Here is a 4,669-nt window from a genome sequence, read left to right as displayed (position 1 = left end):
TGTCTTGTTCCACTTGTTAGGGGGAAAGCTTTCAGCTTTTCCCTCCTCATTATGATACTAGCTTTGGGTTTGTCATATATAGCCTCTTTGTATTAAGATACTTTCCTTCTATACCTAATTTGTTGTGTTTATTATGAAGTGATAATGAATTTTATTAAATGCATTTTATGCATCTATTTAGATGATGATCATACATTGTTTTTGTTTACTCTCTTGACATGATGTATTGCATTTGTTAATTCATGTATGTTGTACCATCCTTGCATTCATAGGATAAAGCCCACTTGATCACGTGCATAATCTTTTAAATGGGATGTCAGATTCAGTTTGCTGGTATTTTAGTGAGGATTTTTGCATCTGTGCTTGTTGGAGATATTGGCCTGCACTGTTTTTGTTGTTGTTGTGTCCTTGCCTGGCTTCTGTATTAGGGTAATGCTGGTCATAAAGTATGAGTTTGGAGGAATTTCACCCACTTCAATTTTTTGAAATTGTTTAAGAAGTATTGGTATTAGTTATTCTTTAAACGTTTGGTAAAATTCAGCAGTAAAGCCATCTGGTTCAGGCTTTTCTTTGTTGGGAGACTTTTTATTACTGATTGCATTTCATTACTTCTTATTGGTCTATTTAGGTTTTCTATTTCTTCCTGTTTCAGTCTTCACAGGGCATATGTGTCCAGGAATTTATCCATTTCTTCCAGGTTTTCATATTTATTTGCATATAGTTGTTCGTCATCATCTCTGATGATCCTTTGTATTTCAGTTCTATGTGTTATAATGTCTTTGATTTTATTTATTTGGGCCCTTTCTCTTTTTTTTTTCTTGGTCAGTCTGTTAGTCCACTCCTGTTGCTTATAACAAAATATCTGGAACTTTGGGAGACACAATTTAAGCTTCTGTGAGTTTGGGGGGGCATTCAATCCACAGCATTCTACCCCTGGCCCCTAAAAATTCGTGTCCTTTTCACATACAAATATATTCATTTCATCCCCAAAGTCTTAACTTGTTTCAACTCAAAAGTCCAAAGTTCCAAGTCCCATCTGTGAAATCAAGACAAGTTATCTACTTCCAAGATACAATGGTGGAACAAACATAGGGTACATATTCCCATTCAAAAAGGAAGAAATAGACCAAAATAAATGTGTGTAACAAGTCCCAAACAGGTCCAAAACCCAATAGGGCAAGTCTTAAATCTCAAAGCTGGTGAATCATGTACCTTGAATACATGCTCAATGTCCCCTGCATGCTGGTTCGGGGGTTAGGCATCCTAGTCCTCAGGCAGCTCCATTTCTATGGCTTTCCTGGTCTCACATGATGCTTTAGCTCTCACAGTCTGGCATTGCATGCTGGTAGCTCTACAAGACTGTGGTCTTCATGGTGGTCCCACTCCCACGGGCCATGCCTAGTTGTCCCACTCCCCACTAGGCATTGCCTTGGTGGGGTTTTTCTGTTTTAACTCTTACCTCACATTTCCTCTTGGCATTGCTCTAGTGAAGACTCTATGTGGTGACTCTGACCCTGCAAAAGATCTCTTCCTGGACCAGCAGGCTTTTCCATACCCCCTTTGAAATCAGTGTGGAGGCTCCCAAGCCTCTACAGCTCTGGCATTCTGCAAACCTACAGATTTAACACCATGTGAACACTGCGCAGGCTTCCAGTTTGTATTTTGCAAAGCTGCAAAGCTAGCCACACCTGGGGCCAATTTAGCCTCACCTAGAATAGCCTAAGCAGCCAGGGCTCTGATGCTGAAAGTGGCTTCCTGAGGTGGCCCTGAGCAGCAAACATGAGGAGGATGCTTCATGCCTGTTCCCCAAGACCATTCTGTCTCCCTAGGCCTCTGGGCCTATAATGGAAGATGCAGCTTCCAAGATCTCTGAAATGCCTTCAAGGTCTTTTAACCCTTTTCTTGATAATCTCTTTCTTCTGTACTCATCTCCTTAGCAAAGATTTCCTGGGCTACCTACACCCTTGCTTTTGTGGCCAGGCTGAAAGTTTACCAATGCTTCGCCCTCTACTTCCCTTTTAATAATGCATTCTGCCTTTATGTCGTGTCTTTTCTGCCATAACTCAGTGTGGGCTGTTGCAAGTAGCCATGCAGCTTCCTGAATATTTTGCTGCTTAGAAATTTCTTCTGCCAAATACCTTCATTCAGCACATTGAAGTTCCACATTTCATAAAAATTTGGGGCATGAGCAGAATAAAGCTAAGTTACTTGCCAGTTCACAGCAAGAGTAATCTTTGTCCCAGTTTTCAATAAGTCCCTTCTCATTTACATATGAGATCTTCTCAGAATGTACTTTATTGTCCATATTTTTATTAGCATTCTACTCACCTCCACATAAACAGTCTCTAAGACATTCCAAGCTTTCTTTCATCTTTTTGTCTTCTTCTAAGTCCTTCAAACTCTTCCAATCTTTTCCTAACACACAGTCCCAAAGCCACTTCTGTAATTTCAATATTTATTATAAGCAACACTCCAATTTTCTGCTATCAATTTTCCATATCTGTCCATTCCTGTTATTTGTAACAAAATATCTGGAACTTTGGGGGACACAATTTAAGCTTCAGTGAGTTTGGGGGACAGGAACATCCAATCCACAGCAGTCTGGCTAATGGTTTTATTAACCGTTTTTGGTTAATTTTGTTTATCTTTTCAAATAATCAGCTTTTCATTTGATTGACTTTTTGTATTATATTTTTAGTCTCAATTTCATTGATTTCTGCTCTGATTTTTTTTATTACTTTTCTCCTTCTTATTTTGGGTTTAGTTTATTCTTGCTTTTCTAGTTCCATGAGGTACCCTATTAGGCTGTTTATTTGAAAACTTTCTTTCTCTCTCTTTTTTCTTTTTCTTTCTTTTTTTTTTTTTTGTTTGCTATATGTATTATTGCTATAAACTTTCCTCTTAATACTGCCTTGGCTGTATTCCATAGGTTTTGGTATGTTGTGTTTCTGTCTTGACTTGTTTCAAGAAATTTGTTGATTTGCTTCTTTTTTCTTTAACTCGGTCATTCAAGAGCATGTTGCTTAATTTTCATGTATTTGTGTAGTTTCACAAGTTCCTCTTGTCATTGATATCGTTTTATTCCACTATGGTCAGAAAAGATACTTAATATAATTTTGATTTTTTTTTGAATTTGCGGAGACTTATTTGGTGGTCAATCCCAGAGAACATTCCATGTGCTGCTGAAAAGGATGTGCATTCTACAGATGTTGAATGAAATGTCTTTATATGTGTTTGGATAGGTCCATCTCATCCATAATGTCATTTAAATCTAGTATTTCCTTTCTGATTTTCTGTCTCACTGATCTGTCCAATGTGGAGAGTAGAGTGTTAAAGTCCCCAGCTATTATTGTGTTGGTATTGATCTCTCCCTTTAGATCTGATAATGTTTGCTTTATATATCTGGGTGCTCTGGTGTTGGGTGAATATATAATTGTTATATTCCCTTGCTGTATTACCTGTTCTTGGGGCCTGATGCGAGGTTGCACTTCCCTCTGTAGTTCAAGAGCTGTCCTGCCAAAGGCAGAGTTGATGAGCCACTTCTCAGGAAGTGGGTGAAGCCACTAGGCAGAGCAGCAGTGAGGAAGTCTGTCCAGCCTCTTCTCAATTGGTGTGCAGGGCTGCTAGTCAGACCTGTAGCTAGGTGGCTCATCCAGCCACTTCTCAAATTGCTGGCAAGGCCATTAAGCAGGCCTGTAGTGAGGGGGTTCAATCAGCCACTTTTCAGCTTGTGGGTGGGACTGCTAAGCAGGCTTGCTGTGAAGGGGCCTGTCCAGCCACTTCTAAGTTCAGACTGTTGGTAAGACTGCTAGTCAGGCCTGCAGTGAGGGGATCTATCCAGTTGCTTCAGGGTGGTGGGTGTGGCCACTAGGCAGGACTGCAGTGAATTGTCCCATCCAGCTGCTTCTGGGCAAGACTCTTATACAAGCCTGCAGTGAAATGGCCTGTCCAGCAGCATCTGGGCAGTGGGCAGGGCCACTAGTTAGTCCTGCAGTGAGAGGGCTAGTGCAGCCACTTCTGGAACTGTTGGTAAGGCTTCTAAGCAGGATTGCTCAGAATGGAATCATCTGGCTGCTTCTCTGGGCAGGGCTGTTGTAGTTTATTTCCGCCAGCCTGAGGTCATATTCCTTAGGGTAGAGACATATGAGCTGATTTTCCTGACTGAGGGGTCAGCCACACACAACTCAGCTGGTGGGGCTGAGGGGAAGGGGGAAAATGGGGGGTGGTCCACCTTAGGAGGATCTGCCTGTCTGATCTCTGGCCAGGGACAAGAGGGGGAAATAGTTCAGCAGGACAAGGGTTGGCTTCCCAGACTGCCAAACTAGAGTCACAGTCACTGTGAGCCCAGGCTTCAAGCTACCATGATTAGGCCACTATAGCCTCTTGTACGAGTACTCTGTGCAAGGACAGAGCCTTAAGCCTAGGGAAGCACCATGGCTACTGTCCCCAAGGCAGGGCATGCTCCCTTAATGGCTCCAGCTTCAAGATGGCACCATCCCAGGGCCGGCCCGGTGGCGCACTGCTACAGTGCGCCACCTGGGAAGTGCGGCAGCGCTCCCGCCGAGGGTTCGGATCCCACATACAGACCGGCCGCTCACTGGCTGAGCGAGGTGCGGGAGCAACACCGAGGGTTGCGATCCCGTTGCCGGTCACGATAAAAGACAAAAAG

Source organism: Galeopterus variegatus, unplaced genomic scaffold, assembly GCF_000696425.1.
Source record: "Galeopterus variegatus unplaced genomic scaffold, G_variegatus-3.0.2 Scaffold10244, whole genome shotgun sequence".
NCBI classification, from domain to species: Eukaryota; Metazoa; Chordata; class Mammalia; order Dermoptera; family Cynocephalidae; genus Galeopterus; species Galeopterus variegatus.
Note: the sequence above shows the minus strand (reverse complement) of the source record.